Consider the following 26,906-nt stretch of genomic DNA (forward strand, 5'->3'; position numbering starts at 1 on the left):
TCCAAAATATATAAATAGTTCATACAACTCAACAGCAAAAAAAAAAAACAACCCAATCAAAAAATGGGCAGAAGACCTAAATAGACATTTCTCCAAAGAAGACATATGGATAGCCAACAGGCACATGAAAAGATGTTCAACATCGCTAATTATTAGAGAAATGCAAATCAAAACTACAATGAGGTACCACCTCACACCAGTCATAATGGCCATCATTAAAAAATCCATAAACAGAACTACTGTATGACCCAGCAATCCCACTACTGGGCATATATTCTGAGAAAACCATAATTCAAAAAGAGTCATGTACCACAATGTTCACTGCAGCACTATTTACAATAGCCAGGACATGGAAGCAGCCTAAATGTCCATCAACAGAGGAATGGATAAAGAAGATGTGGTACATATATACAACAGAATATTACTCATCCATAAGAAGGAACAAAATTGTGCCATATGCAGAGATGTGGATGGATCTAGAGTCTATCAAACAGTGAAGTAAGTCAGAAAGAGAAAAATACCATATGCTAACACACATACATGGAATCTAAAAAAATGGTACTGATGAACCTAGAGGCAGGGCAGCAATAAAGAGGCACACATAGAGAACAGACTTGAGGACATGGGGGGAACATGGAAGCTGGGACAATGTGAGAGAGTAGTGTTGACATATATGCACTATCAAATGTAAAATGGATGGCTAGTGGCAAGCTGCTGCATAGCACAGGGAGATCAGCAGGATGCACTGTGATGATATAGAGGGGTGGGATAGGGGAGGTGGGAGGGAGGCTCAAGAGGGAGGGGATATGGGGATATATGTATACATTTAGCTGATTCATTTTGTTGTACAGCAGAAACTAACACAACATTGTAAAGCAATTATGCTCCAATAAAGATATTTTTAAAAAAAGTAAAAGAAGAGGCAAGGAACAGAAATCAGAATTCACAGAGATTGAACCAGGTATATTGGATGACTCCTCGCAATCCCTGCCCCCTCCCCACTTTCTGTTTAACGTCATCAATCCTCAGTATCCCCATCTGTAAAATGGAAATTGCAATAGTAGCTACTGCATATGGTTACCATGAAATCTAAGTAAAGTGGTTAACAGAAAATAAAAATCCACAAATAATGGACAGGATGTGGAGAAAAGGGAACCTTCCTACACTATTGGTGGGAATGTAAATTGGTGCAACTACTATGGAAAACAGTATGGAGGTTCCTCAAAAAACTAAAAATAGAGTTGCCATATAATCCAGCAATCCCAATCCTGAGCCTATATCCAGAGAAAACTATAATTCAGAAAGGATACATGCACCCCTATGTTCACAGCAGCACTACTCACAATAGCCAAGACATGGAAACAATCTAAATGCCCATCGACGGATGAATGGATAAAGAAGATGAGGTACATATATACAATGGAATATTACTCAGTCATAAAAAAGAATGAAATAATGCCATTTGCAACAACATGGATGGACCTAAAGATTATCATACTAAGTGAAGTAAGTCATAAAGTGAAAGACAAATACCGTATGATATCACTTATGTGTGGAATCTAAAATATGGCACAAATGAACTTATGAACGAAACAGAAACAGACTCACAGATATAGAGAACAGACTTGTGGCTGCCAAGGGGGATGGGGGTAGGGGAGGGATGGACTGAGAGTTTCGGATTAGCAGATGCAAGCTATTATATATAGAATGGATAAACATCAAGGTCCTATTCTATAGCACAGGGAACTATATTCAATATCCTGTGATAAACCATAATGGAAAAGTATGAAAAAAATGTATATTCATGTATAACTGAATCACTTTGCTATACAGCAGAGATTAACAAAACATTGTAAATCAACTATATTTCAATAAAATAATTTTTTTTAAGATTATTATTCCTGGGACTATGTCATAGAAAAGCAGGCTTGTAGAGTTGGAAGGGTCCTTAGAGGTTATTGTTTCTTATATTGAAGACAGCTGCATCCTTTCACTAAGTACAGTGTTAGAAATGCTCATATGACAAAAAGTACTTTCCTACCATATATAAAATATGAATGGAATTTGAAAACAAAGGTTTTCCATTAATACTGTCATATCAGTACCCTATCCTGGGGCCTACCACAAGGAAATAAATTACATTACTTCTAAGATCAGTGATAGAATGATAAGTCAATTTATTTCTTCTGTACTGCCCATTTAGGTAGTCAGCCACCAAGGTGGTCCCCAGTGTTGCTAACCTTCTGGTATTCACACTCCCCTCCCAGATTGTACCAGTGTTGGTCTGTATGACCAATAGTATATCGCATAAGTAATGGTATATAGCTTTCAAGATCAGGTTACAAAAGACTATGACTTTTGTCTTAGCCACTTCCTCCTCAGAGCACTCATGCTGGGGAAGCCGTGGATACATCCAGGTGGCAAGGAACTGTAGCCTTCTGCCAACAGCCATGTGACTGAGCCATCTTGGAAGAGAATCCTATAGCCCTAGTCAAGTCTTCAGAAGCTGCAGCCATGGCCAACGATTTGACGGCAACCTCCTGAGAGGTCCTGAGAAAGCACCCAGCTGAGCTGCTTCCAAATTCCTGAACCCCCGAAAATGTATGAGATAATATCCTTGTTGTTTTCACCTGATAAGTTTTAGACTGATGCACAATAATAAATAATACAGCATAGTCTACTTTAATATTAAATAATAGGTTAAAAATTATTTTTCAGAATGTTCCTTCCCAGGTCTTTCACAACCTGTCTACACATTGAAAGACAGTAAGCCCATTCTCCAGAAAATGTAATTGTTTCTAACTAATTTTGCAAATAAAATTGCTATGTCCTGTAATCGACTCAGATTTTTCAACAAATAAATGGCATGGGGGAGAAGAGGGTGAGGGGAAATTTTTATTGATTAAAATAGATCAAAGAGACATATCAACAACTTCAATGTGTTCTTGATTGGATCCTGATTCAAACAAACCAATGGTAAAAAGACATGTTTGAGGTCATTGGGGAAAAGTAAACACGAACATATTAGATGATATTAACAAATTATTGTTACTTTTCTTGGGATGATAATGATATTGCGATTATAATTTTTAAAGTCTTGTCTGTTAAAGATATATTATGAAGCATATACGGTTGAAATGATATCATAGCTGAAATTTGTTTTGACATGCTCCAACACAAACAAGCAGAATGAAAGGTTGGTGGAGAAGGGTTAGATAAATCAAGCATAGCAGAATAGTGATAACACTTGAAGTTAGGTGATGGATACATGAGGATTCATTATACTAATATCTCTTACTTTTCTATCTGAAGATTTGTATAATAAGTTTTTAAAATATTGAGCACCTTATACTTTATTTAAAAGTAATATGACAATATGAATATGACATTGTAATGTTTGTTGTTGGAAAATATGACACAGTTCAAAAGGTTCTCCAAATAAAAACTTATTTTAAGCTATTTCAAGAGTAAACAATTTTACAGTGCTTATCCAAAGTCCAGGAAGTTTTCTTTTGTACCCTAAATAATTGTAATAATTTATTTTGAAAAAATTAAGTAAAAGTAAAATTACAAATAGTCAAAAAAATTTTTAAAAGACTTCAGGTGAAGTGGCACAGGTCACAGTTTGATGTATCTCCAATGCTCCAAACACATTGCAATTCTAGATAAAATACAGAAAAATAAAACTAAGACACAACTAAGCTTAAAAGCAAAAACAAACAAATAAACAAAAACCATCTCTGTGGACCAGAAATTACATAGAAATGAAAAGTGATAGGGCGCCCTTGAGCCACTGGCCTGCTGGTCCTAGGTTTTAGAAGCAAAGTAGGGATGGCTAAGAGTTTACCTCCAGTGGGGTAACATGGGTTAAAAGTGCTATAGAAATAAGAAAGGAAGTGAGCAAAGTTTATTGTTTAAATCCAGGATCTAGGATGGATTTATCATGATCTAGAAAGAAGGCTAGAAAAAATAAACTGCCAGCAGATAGAGCTCAAAAGAAGCTGCAAGTCTAGTGAGGTGGGGAGCAAATATGGCTGAATATTTGTCTATCCAAAAGACTTTTTCTTTTTACCAAGTAATTTTAGAGACGAGTTTGACAAATATTTTGAGGATGTTCAGAATACTAAAAATAATCATCATCATCATCATCAAGATTTCATATTGATTAAAAAAAACCCAGCAAATTATGGAAAAAAACCAAGTGGAACTGAAACATGAATAGGCAGATGTGGAAAAGAACCAACCAGAAATTCTAGAAATGAAACATCTAAACTTTAAAAACAAAAGAAACCCGATAAGTAGGATAAACAGTTGGATAATTAGTGAATTGGAAAGTGATACTGAAAATTTTACCTGGAATGAGACACAAAGATACAAAAAGAAGAAAATTGTGGCCAGGATATAGAGAACAGATTGGAAGACCACAGCATCCCTTTAATGGAAGTTCCAGAAAAAAAAAAAAAATGGTAAAGGAGAGAATGATACAGAATCAATATTTGTAGAACTTATGATTAAGGTTTTTCCAAAATCTAAAGACACAAAGCTTTAGATCTAAAGTATACTCTGACTACTGAGTAAGATAAGTATAAATAAATCTGCATCTAGACACATAGTAATAAAAAAACAGCATAACACCAAATACAAAAATAAGATCATAAAAGTTAGCAGTAAAAAAGACAGATTATCTTAAATGGGAAGAAAAAATAGACTGAGCAGCTTCTTTTTTTTTTAGCAATATTAAGTACTAGGAAAAAATAAAGTAATATTTTCAATGTCTTAAGAGTAGTGCTATTGCCCCTTAAGCTACCATTCAAGAGTGATAGCAAAGGAGGGAAGAAAAGGAGGAAGGTAGGAAAGGAGACAAAGAGGGAAGGAGGGAGAAAAAAAGAAAGAAAGAAAGAAAGAAAGAAAGAAAGAAAGAAAGAAAGAAAGAAAGAAAGAAAAGAAAGAAAGAAAGAGAAAAATAGAATCCAGAAGGAAAGCATTAGATCGAAAAAAACAAAGCTAAACAAAGAGGTTGTCAGTAAAACAAATTAATTTTATATTATAAAAAAGAAATATCAACTGTCTTTAAGTTTTAGAAAAAAGCTTGATACAACAATAGCAAAAATGCACTTTAAAGTCCTTATTGTTGTCAAAAGGAAGAGAAAACCTGAATAACCTGTTAGAAAAAATATGTATTTTGAAAAATTTAAGGTCCAACATACATTTCTACAAGTGTGGCAGACTAGATAAACTGCAAATTTCCCAACCACAAAACAGCTAGAAATGCTGGAATAATAAGATTTAACTGACATCCTTTTAAAAGCATAGCTGTGCTCTAATGAAAGGAAAGGAAATCACTAGTGGCAAAGAATGAAGAGGAAGCTGAAAGCCAGAGAAATAAGTTTCTGAGCTGATACTGCAGGCGTGTTGAGGAAAGTTGCTGGTCACAACAATTTAGAAGTTTGGATTTAAAGTCCAAGTAGGGATAGGACATCAAACCTAGAGTATACATGAAGTGTGGAGTTGAAACTGAGAAATTCCTCACAGAGAATGGGTCTCCAATGGCTACAATTTGAATAAAAGGAAGAAGTAGAAAAATGTAAACAACTGGCACAAGGAGAAAACAAAGACAGTTGTCTGTATTGTCTTGCTTGCTTTGTGGGGAGAGGGGTAGGCCGGGAGTCTCCTTTAAGAATTCCTAACCACAGGCCTGCCTTTAAACAATGAGTTTGTGGTTTGAATTTACATTACCTGTTTGACCTAATTTAAAGGAATTAGCTCATGTGATTATGAAGGTTGCCAAGTCCAAAATCTCCAGAGTGGGCAGGTTGGTTGGAGACTCAGTGAAGAGCTAATGCTGCAGTTCAAGTCCAAAGGCCAATAGGCTGAAGACCCAGAAAAGAGCCAGGGTTACAGTTCAAGTCTAACAGTCATCTGCGCAGAACTCCCTCTAGCTCAGGGGAGATGAGTGTATCTTCTATTCAGGCCTTCAACTGATTGGATAAGGCCCACTCATTATGGAGGGTAACCTGTCTTACCCTTAAATCCATTGATTTAAATGTTAATCTCATCTAAAAACACCCTCACAGAAACATCCAGAATGTTTGACTACATATCTGGGCACTGTGGCCCAGCCAAAATGACACATAAAATTAACCACTACAGTTAGCTAACTCAACAGCCATCTCCTGCTTTGTTCTCCCTTGCCTCTTACCCACAAATACTAGAGATGCTAGAGAAACTATATGCTTGCTTTTCCAGTCTCTGGGAATGGCTATATGACTGAGATCTGGTCACTGAGACTTAACTAGAAGTTGGTTATGGCAAAGGGAGTGGTTTCTTTTTGGGGTAACAAAAAATGTTCTAAAATTGATTGTGGTGATGGTTGCAGAATTCTGTAACACTTAAAATAGGTGAGTTGTATTATATCTGAATCATATCTCAATAAAGCTGTCACCAAAAAATATTTGTTTCTTCATATCATTTTCCACTTTCTTTACACTATGATAAAGGTATAGAAATCTCTGCTCAAAGAAAGAAAGACAGAAAGAAAGAAGGAAAGGAAGAAAAGAAGAAAAGTCACCTCTGCCAACTCCTTTCAGGCCCTTGAGAGAGCAGAAATCTAAACCAGGCTATTTCCAGCTTTCTGTGTAATAGTGACTAACCCAACCATACAACAGATCAGATTTGATTGCCCTGTATTTTTTTACACTTTACTGCCTAGCTCCTAGCTGAAATAATCTCTGACGCCCCTACCAATATGCTTGGCAAGTAACTCACTCTTAGGACAAAGAAAATCCTCTTTATTAAAAAAAAGGGGGGGGGGTTGGTCAATGGGCAAAAGGAAAGAAAGTCACCTCACTTTGCCTTTCTTTGTGACAAATATATATTAGTAAAATGAGGTTCCTTCAATCCTTACAAAGGTTCCAAAGATAGACATGTACAAAGCAATTTTAAAGATAGATTTCAGAGAAATACATTCTCCAGACTGGCCACTTTGGACTATGCTTCAAGAGTTACTAAAAGTGCATGTGTGACAGGCAGCTTCTAAAATGGCCCCCAGTGATCTCCACCTCTTGATATTCACAACTACTGCAGTTCCTTCCCCTTGGGTGTAAGCTGAACTTACTATCTTTCAACAAATAAAATATGTCAGAAGTGATGGGATGTCACTTCTAAGTCACAAAAAGACTATGGCTTCCATCTTGGGCTCCTTCTTTCACTCTTTTGCTCTAAGGGAAGCCAGCTTTGTGAGTTGTGCTGTGGAGAGGCCAATGAGGCAATGACCCTGAAGCCTGCAAACAGCCACGTGAGTGAGCTTGGAAATGGACTCTTTCTCAGTTGAGCCTTGAGATGATGGTATCCCAAGCAGACACTGTGTCTCTTATAAGGCAGCCTTATAAGAGACATTGAACCAGAGACTCTCAAGTGAGCTGCACACAGACTCCTGACCCACAGAAACTGAGATAATATGCGTCTGTTGTTGTAAGGCTCTGAGATTTGGGGTAATTTGTTAGGCACTAATAGATAACTGATATAGATGTAAAATAAATAACACCTCCCATCCAATTAGCTACAAAATAAACTATTAAGATCTTGAAGTATAGTTGATATACAATGTTGTGTTAATTACTGCTGTACAGCAAAGTGATTCAGTCATATATATATATATATACACATTCTTTTTCATATTCTTTTCCATTATGCTTTATCACAGGATATGGAATATAGTTCCCTGTGCTATACAGTAGGACCTTGTTGTTTATCCATCCTATATATAATAGTTTGCATCTACTAATCCCAAACTCCCAGTCCTTCCCTCCCCCACGGCAACCACACGTCTGTTCTCTACGTGAGTCTGTTTCTGTTTCGTAGATAGGTTCATTTGTGCCATATTTTAGATTCCACATATAAGTGATATCACATGGTATTTGTCTTTCTCTTTCTGACTTACTTCACTCAGTATGACAATCTCTAGGTCCATCCATGTTGCTGCAAATGGCTTTAGTTCATTCTTGTTTATGGCTGAGTAATACTGCATTGTATTTATATACCACGTAAGATCCATACTTTTAAAGTTGAGTCAAAGCAATGGAAGTGGAGGTGGGAACTAGCTTACTTTAAGGATTCGGGGGATGTACTGTTACTTTCTGAACAACTTTAAATGTTTAGAAACCAAAGAAAAAGAGAATTGTTTAACTCAGCCCTTTTTCCTCTCTTCCAGTTTTGGGGATGATCACCAGCCAATTATGAGCTCCTTACTGACTGATGATTAAAACATCCAATACAGCCTTATCCCAAGACAATCTTAATTTCCTCACATTTTCCAGGACTAGCCCATCACATTCCAGGGAATGCCCTGGAAAATACTGGCATTTTACTATGCTCGTCTCCATCCCTTTCAACAGAGGCAGTACAGAGCTGAGCCACAGTTTCTTTACTCCTATTACAACAATTTTCTTCCTTTTTCATACTTTATACTGTATAAAGCCATTCATGTAATGTTGGATATTATTCTTAGAATTAAGCACTTCTCAACACCATATACACAAATCCTACCTTCCATAAAAGGGTCTGTGAACCTATGGGTACATAAATGTTAAAATTTCACTACATTGTAATAACTAGAAAAAAAAGCCATCTGGTATGGTGAAAAAGACCAAATTTTTAAGTATTTTTCAAAATACATGTTTTCTACCTTTAGACACATCAATAAGAAATTAAGATACAAATGATAGTACATATCATGTAAAATACTCATGAAAAATTAACCATAGTCAACTATATTACATAACAGTGCATCATAAATATTGGTCTTCAGTTTCAGACCAAGAAGTGATTTATTTCACATGCCTTAAGTTTTTGATACCATGGTTATATACACTACTGAATTCTAATTCCCCTTAATCTGTAGTTAAACCTTAAAGTTGTAAGTGGAGGAACTTTGGAAATTTTTCCTCAATTAAAAATTATGCTGAGCACAAATTATTAGAAAATTTAAAGTATAAGTGACATTTTATTAGCACATAGGCTTAAAAGCTCTCACCCACAGCTGATTTTGTTCAGTCTCATCTGCTTTCCTTTTTTCCTTAATATCTCAATAAAATGGAGGAAAATGAGTGGTAGCACCTAAATTAATACAGAATTTAAATTTGGGGAGCAGCAAATGAGCAGGCAGGGTACATAGTATAGGCTTAATGTGCTTGGTACAGTTCACTTAAGGAGAGTGATTATTGGATTCACAGACATAGCAAACCAAAGGGGAAATGGAGGGGGAGGAATAAATTAGGAGTATGGATTAACAGATACACACTACTACAGATAAAATAAACAACAAGGACCTACTGTATAGCACAGGGAATTATACTCAATATTTTGTTTTTGTTTTTGTTTTTTTGCAGTATGCCGGCCTCTCACTGTTGTGGCCTCTCCCGTTGCGGAGCACAAGCTCCGGACGCGCAGGTTTAGCGGCCATGGCTCACGGGCCCAGCCACTCCACGGCATGTGGGATCCTCCCGGACCGGGGCACGAACCCGTGTCCCCTGCATTGGCAGGCGGACTCTCAACCACTGCACCACCAGGAAAGCCCTATACTCAATATTTTGTAATAACCTATAATGGAAAAGAATCTGAAAAAGAATATATATATATATATATATATAAAAAAAACTGAAGATGACTGAATCACTTTGTTGTACACCTGAAACTAACACAACATCGTAAATCAACTAGACTTCAATAAAATAAATTAAGATTAAAATTAAAAAGATAATAATAAGACTGGTTATTGTATGTCCAGGAATCCCTTTAATCCAGCTAGACTTCTAGAACAGATGGCAATGTATTATAACTTATTGATGTATGCAGATACATCAACTATATAATTTATTATGTTACGCACTCCTTTACAAATCCATCCGTGATGGGAGCAAAATGGTGACGTTTACCCTTTAGTTTTACACAAGACTGATGATCTTAGCATTGCTGTTTCACCCTCTCCCTCAGTTTGACATGCATACAACTAAGGGAGTGATTTTTCCGTTATTAAGAATTATATATAAACTGAATTTCTTTGGTACTGTAGATAGTCCTAGTGAATTATGCATGGGTCTTCCAAGAAAGTTATAATTCTGTCATTCCAAATACATTGTTCAACCAGGAGACCGGGACTGATTTAAAAGTATACTGTGGGGGCTTCCCTGGTGGCGTAGTGGTTGGGAGTTCGCCTAACGATGCAGGGGAGGCGGGTTCGTGCCCTGGTCCGGGAGGATCCCACATGCCACAGAGCGGCTGGGCCTGTGGGCCATGGCCGCTGAGCCTGCACGTTCGGAGCCTGTGCTCCGCAGCGGGAGAGGCCGCAGCAGTGAGAGGCCCGCATACCGCAAAAAAAACAAAGTATACTGTGATTGTAAACCACTTTGGTATTCTTTGGGATGAAGCACAATGTATAATAATGTTATACATATGAGAACGGGTAGGAACAAGAATGACAGAACATATGAGGTGTTAATCATTTAATATTATTTCTAAATTATTCAAAGTGATTCCCAAGACAAATGTTATCTTCATTTTGACATCAAATCCATGTTAACTTGACAGGTAGAAAGCAATTGCTGCTTTATATTTTCCCTGCCTTTTTTCTTGAGATTCACTAGGCAATAGTAAGTTTGCTTATTTACAAAAGACAGAACTGCATCAATAGATATCATCCATGAAATAAAACTCAGATGGTACCCCAGGGAAACAGATTTTCCCCAGATACTCTTAAAATCCCCACAGTGGTCAACCAACTGTTCTACCCTGTCTGTCTTTTGCATGGACAGAAATTGCTTTCTTTCTTGAATTCAACAGAGATTTGGCTTTTTCTAAGGCAGCCCTCAGGGACATTCTGAAAGCTTTCTCTAGATGGTATCATTTATTTATCTGTCACAAAGAAACTCAAGCAAAAAGCCACGCTGTAAGTAACAACTAGAATTACATCTGAAGTCCTTCTCCCCTTATGCTAAGGTCAAGGTCTGGCTGTATAGTTCTCAACCAGAGAGTAAGTCATTGTTACTATTTGGTAGAGGGAAGCAAAGTGGGGAAAAGTGAAGCAACTCTTTTAGGGAACAAAAATAAATCAGTGAAACTCAATAATCTGCCTTCTTCAGTTGGAGAGCATGCTTTTATCTTCCCTTTCAAGAATAGATATGGAAGTGCTTATCTTTCCCTTCAATCAAATCAATGAAAATTTTCCTCATGTTGCTAATGAGAATTCTGAAGACACTTCCAAATGAGTTTTGACATCATCTTTAGGATTAAAGGAAATACGTTTAAATAAAAGTTGGGAAGATTGCAGCAAAAAAAATCATCAAAACAAAATTTAGCATTTCAGCTTAGGAGGCATCTTCTATTAGTAGACTAAAGATTGTATTTTTAAAGTCCTGCCTATTATAAAAACCACCAACTTCTGAGAAAAGTTTTATTTCAAAGACTTGGTGGGGCTTCAAAGAACATGCACCCAGCACAACACAGGCAATCGATCTACTGGATGACTCAGTGAGTTAACACCAGATTTTAGTGTTTCAAGAATTCATTAAGTGATACTTTGTCTCAATCATGTGTATAAATCTGTATCTCTCTGCAAATGAATATACAATGATGGCGTATGTCTGTACAAGTGAATTATACATGAACTATAAAGAATTAATAAGCAGAAACCTCAATTAGAATTGGGAGATCAGAAGGGGGAGCTCTCATGCCCTGTGATGATAGCAGAGCCCAACAGGAAGAGGAAAGACTCCCTTTCTTTCCTGGCAAGGTCTCAGCCAATGAAAAGACGTGGACTCTTTGTTCACTACAGCCCTCCCAATTTTCTTTTCCTCTCTATAAAAAATGTTCTCCTTCTTTGCCCTGCGGGGACTTGCACGTGGCTTCCCATGGTTGCAGACCCTGAATGGCAATTTTCTGCTGATCCTATCTTTGCTGGAAAGATATCTGGCAGTCTATTTGTTTCTGGTCAACATTTTGGTGCCCTTTACAGGCACCAGAGAAGACTCCCTATGGCTCCAGAGCAGGTGAGCAAACACGTATAGTACCCACAATTGAGCCCCTTGTCGCTCACTGCTTTTCTTGCCAACCCTAAAGTTTGAAGTTTGAAGGTACATCTTTCTCCTAGATCTGAGCTTATGCCCCCTTTGCATTTGAAGCTCCCTGGCCTTTACTCGGGATCCTTTTTTTTTTTTTTTCTCGCGGTACGCGGGCCTCTCACTGTTGTGGTCTTTCCCGTTGCGGAGCACAGGCTCCGGATGTGCAGGCTCAGCGGCCATGGCTCACGGGCCTAGCATGTGGGATCTTCCCGGACCGGGCACGAACCCGTGTCGCCTGCATCGGCAGGCGGACTCTCAACCACTGCGCCACCAGGGAAGCCCACTCGGGATCCATTTCTGTCTTTCTGGTTAAGGCCTTGCTCTGTATGCAAGAACTTGCTTGGCACTTCAGTCTGATTTGGGATCAGACTGTTTGACTAAAGCTGGCCAGCCTTTGACCCTCTCAGGAACAGGGGTTGTTTCCCTGAAACAGTGCTGGTTTTTTCAGTCTTTGGCCTAGTCCTTTGGATACTGGCTTTAAAAAAAAATTTTTTTTTTTTTTAAAAGCCTTTGGCCTGGCTCTGGGACCAAGCTATCTCCTTAAGACTGGCTGGGACTGGCTTGCAAACTATTTGAATTGAACCCTTTGTTGCTGTAAGCCATTTAAGCTGTTTGAAAATTGTTCCTTAGAGGAAAAATCTCTAGGAAATGGTATCACAGTTATCTAAGCATTTTGAGGGCACCTCCCTACAGGGACCTCAAGCAATTTTATGTTTAAAAACCTGGGTCCTTCCTCATGCATATTTCTAAGTAAATGGACCAACCTGACCAAAGGCAATTTAGAATATCAATGGCCACTATGGGGAACTTCTCAAATCCCCAGACTTAATTTCCCTAAAACCAAAGTCCACTACGATAGCTCCAAACTTCCCAGAATTGAGTGGAATGCTTATTTCAACTAGCATTTTGAGACTAAAATTGCCTCTCTGCAAAATAAGATTTTAAGATTAGCTGAGGCAAACAGATGATTAAAGAAAGATGAAATGGCTCCCGAAGCCTCAGGCTCTTCTTCCTTGGCTTCTTTGTTTCAGATTTCACCTCCTTCCCTTCTAGGGCTCCTAAAAGAAATGAAAACACTCCTAGATTCTGCTATTATTGCAAAGAGCCAGGACATTGGAAAAGAGATTGTTAACAAATTTAAGAGTTTTAGGCCCCTTCAGGCTTCTAACCAGCCTTTGCACAATGTCCTCCCAATTCTCCAGGGAACTACAAGGGCTCTTCCCCATATTCCCTCTTAATCTGCTTGGAAAAACATGTTTCTGTACTGGGGATGAATCTCTTCCAGTCCTAACTGACACTAGAGCCATATGCTCAGTGCTCAAACCCTCTACTGTAAAGCAGCCACTGCTGCTTTAAATCTCCAGAAGTTCAAATCAAGTCTTGGTAAATTTAAGAAAATTGAAATTGTATCAAGTATCTTTTCTGACCACAACGCTATGAGACTAGATATCAATTACAGGAAAAGATCTGTAAAAAATAAAAACACATGGAGGCTAAACAATACACTACTTAATAACGAAGCGATCACTGAAGAAATCAAAGAGGAAATTAAAAAAATACCTAGAAACAAATGACAATGGAGACACGATGCCCCAAAACCTATGGGATGCAGCAAAAGCAGTTCTAAGAGGGAAGATTATAGCAATACAAGCCCACCTTAAAAACAGGAAACATCTCGAATAAACAACCTAACCTTGCACCTAAAGCAATTAGAGAAAGAACAAAAAAACCCCAAAGTTAGCAGAAGGAAAGAAATCATAAAAATCAGATCAGAAATAAATGAAAAAGAAATGAAGGCAACGATAGCAAAGATCATAAAACTAAAAGCTGGTTCTTTGAGAAGATAAATAAAATGGATAAACCATTAGCCAGATTCATCAAGAAAAAAAAGAAGAAGACTCAAATCAATAGAATTAGAAATGAAAAAGGAGAAGTAACAACTGACACTGCAGAAATACAAAAGATCATGAGAGATTACTACAAGCAACTCTATGCCAATAAAATGGACAACCTGGAAGAAATGGACAAATTCTTAGAAAGGCACAACCTGCCAAGACTGAATCAGGAAGAAATAGAAAATATGAACAGACCAATCACAAGCACTGAAATTGAAACTGTGATTAAAAATCTTCCAACAAGCAAAAGCCCAGGACCAGATGGCTTCACAGGCGAATTCTATCAAACATTTAGAGAAGAGCTATCACCTATCCTTCTCAGACTCTTCCAAAATATAGCAGAGGGAGGAACACTCCCAAATTCATTCTACGAGGCCACCATCACCCTGATATCAAAACCAGACAAGGATGTCACAAAGAAAGAAAACTACAGGCCAATATCACTGATGAACATAGATGCAAAGATCCTCAACAAAATACTAGCAAACAGAATCCAACAGCACATTAAACGGATCATACACCATGATCAAGTGGGGTTTATTCCAGGAATGCAAGGATTCTTCAATATACGCAAATCAATCAACGTGATACACCATATTAACAAATTGAAGGAGAAAAACCATATGATCATCTCAAAAGATGCAGAGAAAGCTTTTGACAAAATTCAACACCAATTTATAACAAAAACCCTGCAGAAAGCAGGCATAGAGGGAACTTTCCTCAACATAATAAAGGCCATATATGACAAACCCACAGCCAACATCATCCTCAATGGTGAAAAACTGAAAGCATTTCCACTAAGATCAGGAACAAGACAAGGTTGCCCATTGTCACCACTCTTATTCAACATAGTTTTGGAAGTTTTAGCCACAACAATCAGAGAAGAAAAGGAAATAAAAGAAATCCAAATCGGAAAAGAAGAAGTAAAGCTGTCATTGTTTGCAGATGACATGATGCTATACATAGAGAATCCTAAAGATGCTACCAGAAAACTACTAGAGCTAATCAATGAATTTGGTAAAGTTGCAGGATACAAAATTAATTCACAGAAATCGCTGGCATTCCTATACACTAATGATGGAAAATCTGAAAGTGAAATCAAGAAAACACTCCCATTTACCATTGCAACAAAAAGAATAAGATATCTAGGAATAAACCTACCTAAGGAGACAAAAGACCTGTATGCAGAAAATTATAAGACACTGATGAAAGAAACTAAGATGATACAAATAGATGGAGAGATATACCATGTTCTTGGATTGGAAGAATCAACATTGTGAAAATGACTCTACTACCCAAAGCAATCTACAGATTCAATGCAATCCCTATCAAACTACCACTGGCATTTTTCACAGAACTAGAACAAAAAATTTCACAATTTGTATGGAAACACAAAAGACCCCAAATAGCCAAAGCAATCTGGAGAACGAAAAACAGAGCTGGAGGAATCAGGCTCCCTGACTTCAGACTATACTACAAAGCTACAGTAATCAAGAGAGTATGGTACTGGCACAAAAACAGAAAGATAGATCAATGGAACAGGATAGAAAGCCCAGAGATAAACCCACGCACATAAGGTCACCTTATCTTTGATAAAGGAGGCAGGAATGTACAGTGGAGAAAGGACAGCCTCTTCAATAAGTGGTGCTGGGAAAACTGGACAGGTACATGTAAAAGTATGAGATTAGATCACTCCCTAACACCATACACAAAAATAAGCTCAAAATGGATTAAAGACCTAAATGTAAGGCCAGAAACTATCAAACTCTTAGAGGAAAACATAGGCAGAACATTGTATGACATAAATCACAGCAAGGTCCTTTCTGACCCACCTCCTAGAGAAATGGAAATAAAAACAAAAATAAACAAATGGGACCTAATGAAACTTCAAAGCTTTTGCACAGCAAAGGAAACCATAAACAAGAGCAAAAGACAACCCTCAGAATGGGAGAAAATATTTGCAAATGAAGCAACTGACAAAGGATTAATCTCCAAAATTTATAAGCAGCACATGCAGCTCAATTACAAAAAAACAAACAACCCAGTCCAAAAATGGGCAGAAGACCTAAATAGACATTTCTCCAAAGAAGATATACAGACTGCCAACAAACACATGAAAGAATGCTCAACATCATTAATCATTAGAGAAATGCAAATCAAAACTACAATGAGATATCATCTCACACCGTCAGAATGGCCATCATCAAAAAATCTAGAAACAATAAATGCTGGAGAGGGTGTGGAGAAAAGGGAACACTCTTGCACTGCTGGTGAGAATGTGAATTGGTACAGCCACTGTGGAGAACAGTATGGAGGTTCCTTAAAAAACTACAAATAGAACTACCATATGACCCAGCAATCCCACTACTGGGCATATACCCTGAGAAAACCATAATTCAAAAAGAGTCATGTACCAAATTGTTCGTTGCAGCTCTATTTACAATAGCCCGGAGATGGAAACAACCTAAGTGCCCATCATCGGATGAATGGATAAAGAAGATGTGGCACATATATACAATGGAATATTACTCAGCCATAAAAAGAAACGAAACTGAGCTATTTGTAATGAGGTGGATAGACCTAGAATCTGTCATCCAGAGTGAAGTAAGTCAGAAAGAGAAAGACAAATACCGTATGGTAACACATATATATGGAATTTAAGAAAAAAAAATGTCATGAAGAACCTAGGGGTAAGACAGGAATAAAGACACAGACCTACTAGAGAACGGACTTGAGGATATGGGGAGGGGGAATGGTGAGCTGTGACAAAGCGAGAGAGAGGCATGGACATATATACACTACCAAACGTAAGGTAGATAGCTAGTGGGAAGCAGCCGCATAGCACAGGGAGATCAGCTCAGTGGTTTGTGACTACCTGGAGGGGTGGGATAGGGAGGGTGGGAGGGAGGGATATGCAAGAGGGAAGAGATATGGGAACATATGTAAATGTATAGCTGATTCACTTTGTTATAAAGCAGAAACTAACACACCATTGTAAAGCAATTATACCCCAATAAAGATGTTAAAAAAAAATATATCTCCAGAAGTTCCTGTCTCTGAACCCATTCCATTTTGTTTAGGCCCTTTGAAAGATACACACCGTTTTCTCCTTAGTTCCTCACCCCTGTCCGTTTATTAGGCAGACTTCTTAGAGAAGTATCATGCCAGAATTTATTTCTCCAAAAATGGGGAAATCATTTTAGAAACTGACAGGAGTCGTCAAAGTAACCCACCAGATGAATTAAATGACCCTTTGGCATCTTTTATTTGTTCCTCTCTGATAGCACTAGAGCTGATTCTGGAAACACTGATCATTTGTCCCTATTGAATCAGCTACCACTTTCCTTATGGGCAAAATCTCCAACTGATGTTGGCAAAATTCACTGCATACCTTCCATTAGACCCCCAAAACCTCTTCCCAGAATTCATCAATACTCTATACGTAAAAAGCCCTCAAGGCATGAAGCCCATAACAGAAGATTACAAGGCTCAAGGCCTCGTTATTCCTTGTACTAGTCCCTGTAATACCCCTATCTACTGGTGAGAAAACCTACCGGCTGAGGGTGGAGGTTTGTCCAGGACCTCTAAGCAATAAACAACACTGTTATCCTTCCACATCCTGTTGTTTCTAACTTTCATAGGCTACTAACAACCACTCCCACTGGCAGCAAATTCTTTACTGTAATTTCTTTATGCAGCACATTCTTTAGTATTCCAGTTGATGAAGCTAGCCAATATACCTTTCTTGCCTTCACTTGGGAAGAAAAGCAATTCACCTAGACAGTAATGCCTCAGGGTTGTACCGAGAAAGTCCTTATTTCTCGCAAATCCTGAAGGCTGATCTGAATGATATAAAGTTCCCTAGGGGTTCTGCTTTGTTGTAATATGTGAATGATTTGCTTCTTTGCTCTCTTTCTCAAGTCTCCTTACATCCACATGCTAAAGCTTTTAGCCTTAAGGGACACAGAGTCACCAAAGAAAACTGCAAGTTTTCCCAAACCCAGGTTTGTTATTTAGGATATCAGGATAAGGGCTACAGCTAGATCCAGAGAGTTTCCTAAGTTTCCCAAAACTAAGCACCAATTGCAAGGTTTTCTCAGCCTAGTTGGTTATTGCCAAAATCGGATTCCAAATTTCTCTCTTATGGCCAAACCTTTATATGTTTTACTAAACAGTTAAAATTGTAACCCAATTTTATGGGAAAAACCAGATGACATAGCCTTCAACGCCTTAAAGGAGAGTTTGAAGAACCCACCTGCCCTTGGACATCCCAATGATCAGATTCCCTTTTTCCTTTTTGTATATGAAAGGGAAGGAAATGCACTTGGGGTACTCACCCAAAAACATGAGGACCACCACTGACCCATAGAGTATTATAGCCAGAAACTGGGCCCTGTGGCACAGGAATACCCCCCTTGCCTTAGAGTCATTACGGCCCCTGTCCTTTCAGTTAAGGCCACTGAAAAAATCATTGTGGGATCCCCTTTAATCATTTTTGTACCTCATGTAGTAGGAGCTCTCCTGATTTCTCATCACACTCAACATTTCTCAGTCAGCTGCCTCACCTCCTATGAAGTCCTTTTGTTAACTGCTCCTCACATAACTCTTATGTTGTAATAACCTTAACCCGGATGCTCTTCTCCTCTCTGTCACCAGCTAAGTCCCTTAGGACAGCTTAAGGCTGACACACCACCTCCTGACTCCTCGTAAGGATCCACAGGAAATTCCACTGGGTAATGTTGACTTCTCATGGTTCACTGATGATTCTTATTTAAATGGTGACAATGGCAAATATTGTGCTAGGTGTGGTATTACAAATCCTTTTGAAGTTGTTGAGGCAACATCTTTACCTATGATTACTCTGGCGCAGCAGGCTTAATTATAAGCTCTTACATGGGCTTGTGTTTTATAGCCAAGGACAAAATTGCCAATATTTACACTGATAGCAGATATGCTTTTGGAGTAGCCCGTGGTTTTGGAATGTTGTGGAAACAACATTGGCTTCCTTACTTCCAGAAAATATAAAATTTTAAATGGCCCCTATATTTGGGAATTATTGAATGCAATATTTTACCTGCAGCTTTAGCTTTTTTTTAAGATTTGGGGGCATTCTATACTTGACTCTCTGGAAGCTAAGGGAAATTACCGTGCCGATATTTGTGCTAAAGGGACCAATAGCAGCCAAACCTCTGTCATGGTCCAAAGGGATATTTCATAAAATTGATATTGACATTTATAAGAGTGATACTGGAAAGTAACAGATCCCAAACATGGAACTGGTTGATTGCAAATGAAACGTGGGACACTCAATTCTCCTGTCTCCAGCCATGAAATTGGCAAACTCTTATTTTGCAGTAGTTTATTAAACTGCCCCTGTTGCATCTTAGGACTCAGACCTTGGGCTTACCAAAGTTTAGGGGCTTGATATAAATACTTTAAGATATTGGATTTCATTGCCTACTGCCTTTGTTCTTGAATAAGTGCCTATTCAAGGAGGGTAAAATGTATGGTCCAAGCTGGTATGTCTGAAAGAGGACAGGGGAGAAAATAGAGATACTTTCAGCTTATGACCTGAAATACAAAATGGCTGACAGATAGATAATCATGAATCTTACCAGGTTGGAAGTACTGTATGTGTACTCTGCTCCAAGCTAAACGTAGTGTGAACAAGTTTTGGGGAATAGCAGATATAGCAGGAGATAAGACCGGTACTGATCCCCTAGCTCCCTACCAGAGACCTTATCCTGTGAGTTCCCTATGTGACAGAGAGCACAATTGTCTGCATTTTAAAGAACAGTCTATTAGGATTCTGCCTTGGGCAAGGAGCAGATTAACTGCACCCCCATCATACCCTAACCTACTATAACTTGTTCCAAGAAAGAACAAGATGCCATTTAACTAAGGGCTGTGTCAATGAGCATAACATCTTGGTTTGTTGCGTAAAGGCAGAAATTCTGAGGCCCAGATTCAAGGTCTATGACTCTAAGAGAAATGTGTCTTTGGTTACCAGACCATGAAACCGACCAGATGTAAACTGGCAAAAAGCCGATTAAGATTTTAAAAGGATTGATAGTCTGCCTGAAAATAAGCCAAAACAGTGGAGGGCAGTGCCAAGAGAAAGAAAGACATTCTAATGATATTGGTGGAACCCCTTGAATTTCCCAGTTAAATGAATGAACATATTCCTTTTTTTTTTTTAAGGCTGTTTGATGTGGATTTCCATCACTTGTAACTAAGAGTTCTGACTAACACAAGGCTAGTGAATGGGAAGAAAATTAAACTGTATTGAGAAGTTTTGATATGCCAGAAACTGTTCTAGGTGCTTTCCAATATTCTTATTTAATGTTCACAATAACCCTGGAAGGTAGTGAGTATCTTCCCGTATTTTGTGTAAAGGAAATTGAGGCTTAGAGACTTAAGTACACATTAAAAACCCAGGGCCACATTGTTAGTAGGTGGTGGATTCAGGATTTAATCTAAGTCCGTTTCATGCTAAAATTCATACTATTTTTACTAAACCACACTCCTCCTCAATAAAACGAGGATCATAATAGTGCTTGCCTCATAGGGTCATTATAAATACTTGGAATATTGTTGGGCACATAGTAAGTGCTAAATAGTTAAACAAAATGCATAAAGATAAAATAAATAAATAGACAAACAGTGGATCAAAGTATTCCTCCTTGACATCAGAATTTAATATAATCCACGAATGACATGCAGTTTGATCCTGGCAAATCCTATGATGTCTAATGGCCTTGATTATTTGAAATCTGTAATCAGAAGATGGTTATAGTCACTCACCAGCTTAAAAAAGAATAATTATAATTGCTGTAAACTTTTAAAATATAAAAGCTACCAAAGTCAAAGTAGATTTGGTTATTTTTTTCAGGAAAGCTAAAATAATTAAAATATATATACTATAAAAACACTATTTGGACATTATAATTCTTTCAGGGTCCCAAGCTGGGAACTTTTAGCATGAATATTATAAATTAAGAGACATTAAATGCAGGACTCCTGTAATGAGATTTCTCACTTAATATGCAATACTACACATAGGACTTGAACTTACTCCTATCTTGACTAGAATCTGCTTGAAAATTTAGGTAACAACAACTTTGCTCTATGCCGAGTTTCAAGGTATAAAATAAATTATTCATAATGAGTTAATTATCATCTCAGTGTGCCATCATTCCTATTTTTAAAATGATATTCAAAAGATTAAATCGTCAGGAATTTAATCATAATTTGCATACACTAGTTTTAAAAATAAGTAACAGTCTCTCGATCAATGCAGAATTACAAAATCTCCCAGATGAAGATAACCTTCACATCATAATACAGATAGAAAAATAATTTTCCTGTCAAAAAAGCTAACAACCACCCTCAATTGCTTGAGGACATTTTACAGGTTATTTTAATAAATTGCCTCACATTCCCCTTTCCTATGAAAAGAGGAAAAATTATATCTCTAATTCTATGTGGGCCTTTGCTTTTCAGCATATGGAGGACTGGGCTTCAATAATTGAGTCCATGCCTCTGCTCTTTTCCCTTGAATATATAGGTGGTTGATCATCACTGAATCTCTTAAACACAAAATAGTGACTGACACATAGTGCCCCTGTCCAAATTTCTTAGACTTGCATAGACGAGAAACTACCAGGTCATCACAGGAATTATTATTTTCTCCCTGAAGCCACTGTGAAACACAATGGCTGAACAGTATAAACTCAGGCATCTCTGTTTCCTCCAGACCCCAAAGCAAGCCTTTGTGATAACCAACCCCCGACACGTAAAACAAGAAACAAGGACCAAACATTACCTAATAGCAGACACAACATCCCTTCCACTTTGAAAATAATCAATAGATATAAAAACTTTATGATTTCTCATATTTAGTTTACTACCGGATTATATTTTGGTCTAGTACTTCTTCCTGCACAGAAATCCATATAACTAACATATTGAGAATTAACATATAGAATTAAACCATTTCACCTTACAAGCATATTTATTGTTTGGCTGAACATGTTACAGACCACAATTAAGTCTAGTTCTTACAATTTATTGCTTAACTTAATAAATGTGTTTTCCCCAAATTTATTACAAACTCCAAGTGTTAGTGTCTGAAGACGCTATGTAACACTTCTGTATTCCCATTGTATAATTTATCCCAGCATTGACACCGTATTCTGCACTGCTTCTTCAAAAACAAAACATGTTTGCTATGATTCTAACCAAATAGTGTCTAGACATCAAAAGAAAGTTTTCTCTAATCTTTCCACCTTTTCAAATACTCGGAGAATTTACTGGAGAGGCAGAGAAGAAAACGAGATCAAAGTTTTAACATTTTTTAAAACTATATGTTCCCATTTCTTGACAGATAAAGAGACAATGAATAAGATCTGCATCCTGTGATCAATAGAAATGTAGAGGTTTGAGTTTTATTATTTTTCTTGTGCTTGCCTTTAAAAAATAAATAGCGCTTGCCAATGACTTCATTACACCCAGCACTTCAAGGTAAACATAACAGAATTCTACTTTTCTGGCACACTGTGATGGCATGGTCTTCTTGGTAAGTAAAAGATGACATTGAATTAAAGAACTTATTTCTTTATAGGAACTCAGTTATAGCCTTCTCTGGTATTTTCCCGAATCAAATCCAGGACTACATCTTGTGTTAAAATTCTCATATACTCCCTTGGCACAGAGGTAAAGAAAGGCTTCTCTGCCTCCCTCTTTGATTTTCCTCTTCAACCAGGTTAAAATCCAACCCAGGATTTTTAACAAACACAGCTGTATATAAAAAACAATTGCTAGAAGACAACAGAATTCTTGACTTGAATAACAATTAAAAAAACAAAAACTGCTCGAATACCCAAATGCTGCCAAGTTCTCCAATCTTCTGAAGCCACGCTTTTTATGTAATATCCAACTATAAAATGATGTAAATCACCATTACTTATACAATGAAAAGTCCCGCACCCTCCCTAAAATCCAAGGATTCCTGGGGTGCGGGTCTGTGGCTGCAGACCTGTAATCTCATCCCCAAATACATCCCTCACTGATTCTCTATCCCCTTATCATCATATGTCTGAAAGCTGCTGACCTCTTATCTCCCCTACTTTGTGGCCCTCCATCCCCCCTGCCCCATCTAGCACTCTTCCTCCTTGATTCCCCAAAGTGCCAGTAACACATGGAGTATGGAGTTCAAGGAAGTCATGTGGAATCAAACGAAGCCAAAACGAGGTGTGGAATTAAACTGGAGAAATAAATGAATGTATGTAGCAAAACAGAAACAGACTCACGGATATAGAAAACTAGTGGTTACCAGCTGAGGGAGGGAAGCGGGGAGGGACAAAGGTAGGGGATTAAGAGATACAAACTACTATGTATAAAATAAGCTACAAGGATGTATTGTACAGCACAAGGAATATAGCCAATATTTTATAATAACTTTAAATTGAGTATAATCTATAAAACTTTTGAATCACCATGTTGTTACCTGAAGCTAATATAATACTGTAAATCAACTACGCTTCAATTAAAAAATTTTTTAATTAAAAAAATAATAAAATGTTGCACCAAGAAAAAAAAAAACAGGAGAAATGTCAAACCAATAAGCCCAAAAGTGACAATGAAGACAGAGGTGTAGCTCAGAAATTATAAGAGAGATGGCCTCTGCCTTCACGGAATATATATACAGTCTATTGGGGCATTTTGAAACATACTTGAGCACCACTTACACTTAAGCTGGGGCCTTTGTTATACACTTAATGTCTTTCTATGATGGTGTTTTTTCCTTTAATGAACCCAATGATCAGAGATCTGTCAAAGTAAATAGGAAGCCAGAGAGTAATCAGGTAGCTAGTGGTGTGTTTTATAATTGGCCAGGTGATTGAAGACCTGTCTTGAGTGAATAACTGGACAGGAAGTGGCCAGGGAGGGATAATGTTTTCAGAGGATCTGACTGAGGGAGAGCTGTATTTTCCATTGTCTTAATACTTGCCAATCATTACACATCTGTCAGTAAGAAGAGAGTTTGTTCAGCCCGTTCAGTACACCTGTGTGATCATATTCTAATTCCCAATCAGAGTTCACTTGCTCTAGAGGAAGCCATTTCCAAATGAAGTGTTACTATTTCATCCTCCTGGTTTTATTCCTTGGTTTTTAGGGCCAAAGAAGTGCTGCTCAAAGGGTAAAATTTTCTGAAATATCCAGTGAGCTGAAAATTCAAGTAAGTGCTGGATCCTAATTATAAATAGAAAGAATGGTAAAGAAAGTACATCTGAACATTGGATAATAGAAATATGTAATCAGAGTTGGTAATAGAGATGTAGAAATAGGCGAGACTATCAAAAAAGAATCTTCCAGGCACCCTTGTAATCTACTTAGATATTTCAGTATTTGACCTTGAAACAACTTCTGGCAAGTTGGATGGCATAATTTCCTAGAATATCATAGTGAATAAATCCATTAGCCCAATGACCCTCACTTGGCATTTTCAAAGAAATTTACTGCCTGTAGTGATAAGGTGTTGAACACTAAAAGCTGCCTGGCTGATGAAAATCCTGTTTGAAAAAAAAAAAAAAAATCTAGGCAGATTTCACACAGGAGTTCCACCAAATACACTCACACACCCATACTGTTAAAGTGCATTAAGGTCTCAGGATATCATGGGTATTACAAATTCTATTTCTTCTATGAAAATATTTTTAATCCAGCAAAAATGTTTTGAGACCTACTATGTACAAGGCATATGCTAGGTGCTTAGGGGAGCATAGAGAGGAATAAGAGAATCCCTTCTTCCTTCTAGTAACAGATAAGAGAATTAGGCAAATAACTAAATACTAGAGATAAAAATACCCTACTGGGAGAGCTCAGGGAAAGAAGCAATTGATTCTTCCTTTTTAAAAAATTAATTAATTAATTAACTTGTTTATTTATTTTTGGCTGCGTTGGGTCTTTGTTGCTGGGTGCGGCCTTTCTCTAGTTGTGGCAAGCAGGGGCTTCTCTTCCTTGCGGTGTGCGGGCTTCTCATTGTGGTAGCTTCTCTTGTTGCGGAGCAAGGGTTCTAGGCTCACAGACTTCAGTAGTTGTGGCTCACGGGCTCAGTAGTTGTGGCTTGTGGGCTCTAGAGCATAGGCTCAGTAGTTGTGGCACACGGGCTTAGTTGCTCTGCGGCATGTAGGATCTTCCCAGACCAGGGATCAAACCTGTGTCCCCTCCGTTGGCAGGCTGATTCTTAACCACTGTGCCACCAGGGAAGTCCCAAAGCAATTGATTCTGACCAACAGGCTTAGGGGAGGTTTAACTGAGGTGACAATTGATTCATAGAAACCAAATTAAGCCACATCCTTTGTGGAATCAAACTTGAAACCACATCCTTTAGCTGGATTTAATACACGGTGGGAAACCTGTTTAAAGATTATCCTACAAAGGGAGAAATGTTATTAATGAAACAAAAGAGTTTTCGGCCATGTCATCACAAATCACACAACCTAAAATGCTATCACTGAATAATATCTGTCCTCATGGGAACTGCAACGTGTTACAAAAGTATATTTAATTCAAGAAGGACAACGTCATGACTCTTAGTTGTAGAAAGACATTTTGAACAGTGGCTAACAGAGCAGGAGGACATAAATATTCTATTGCTAGAAAGATATGCTGTAGAGTAGAACAGGAGTAGTTTGCTTGGCTTAAACATGCCTGTGATGCACTCTTCTCCCAAGACTATCAATTATTTTGCTTTTATTCCACAAATATCTAGTAGGCCTTTTATTACTAATGTACAGTTGTCCCTCGGTATCCACAGGGGATTGGGAAACCCCACCCACACCCCACAGTTACCAAAATCAGAGGATGCTCAAGTCCCTTATATAAAATAGCATAGTGGGACTTCCCTGGTGGCACAGTGGTTAAGAATCCACCTGCCAATGCAGGGGACACGGGTTCGATCGCTGGTCTGGGAGGATCCCACATGCCGCGGAGCAACTAAGCCCGTGTGCCACAACTACCGAGCCTGCGCTCTAGAGCCCGCAAGCCACAACTACTGAGCCCGTGTGCCACAACTACTGAAGCCCGCACACCTAAAGCCTGTGATCTACAACAAGAGAAGCCACTGTAATGAGAAGCCTGCACAGCAATGAAGACCCAATGCAGCCAAAAATAAATAAATAAAATAAATAAATTTATTTTTTAAAAATAGCATAGTATTTGCATATAACCTATGCACATCCTCCTGTACACTTTAAATCATCTCTAGATTACTTATAATAGCTAATACAATGTAAATGCTATGTAAATAGTTGTAAATACAATGCAAAAGCTATGTAAATACTTGCCAGTGTACAGTAAATTCAAGTTTTGCTTTTTGGAACTTTCTGGAATTTTTTTCTCTGACTATTTTTCATCCACTGTTGGTTGAATCCACAGATTTGGAAACTGTGGATAAGGAGGGCTAACTGTAAGCATGCATTTTAATCCCAGAAAGGAAACTGTTTGAAGAACAGCACTAATCTGTGAACTCCTTGAGGGCAGGGACTATATGCTGGTTAGCATAGATCAATACGGCAGTGCTTGATGACCCCTTAGGTAAACTGACAAAATTGCAAATTCGTAAAACTATCAAAAACCACAATTCTAAGTACCAGCAAAGCAAAATGGACTCTTAATTATCAGTTAACTCTTACACATCCTACCAGACTTGCAAATTTAAATATTATAGCCATATTTTTCAAAATAAAAGAAAGCCAGTTGAAAAATTATGGAAGAAGCCACATAAAGTAATCTGATATATACCATGGGCCTATATTTTCAGTTTAACCACAGGTATTTGATCAGAATGAAGTGGAAAGCTAGCTGATCAAGGATCTGTTTAAATTTTTTTTAA

The 26,906-nt window shown here is 37.9% G+C and overlaps 1 long non-coding RNA gene across 1 annotated transcript in view; it reads right to left on the reverse strand.

Annotated features, from left to right (window-relative positions):
- The window catches only part of LOC307180738, a 734,518-nt gene that overhangs the window by 599,110 nt on the left and 108,502 nt on the right, over positions 1 to 26,906 (reverse strand). The window lies entirely within an intron of this gene.

This window comes from Stenella coeruleoalba, assembly GCF_951394435.1.
Source record: "Stenella coeruleoalba genome assembly, chromosome: X".
NCBI classification, from domain to species: Eukaryota; Metazoa; Chordata; class Mammalia; order Artiodactyla; family Delphinidae; genus Stenella; species Stenella coeruleoalba.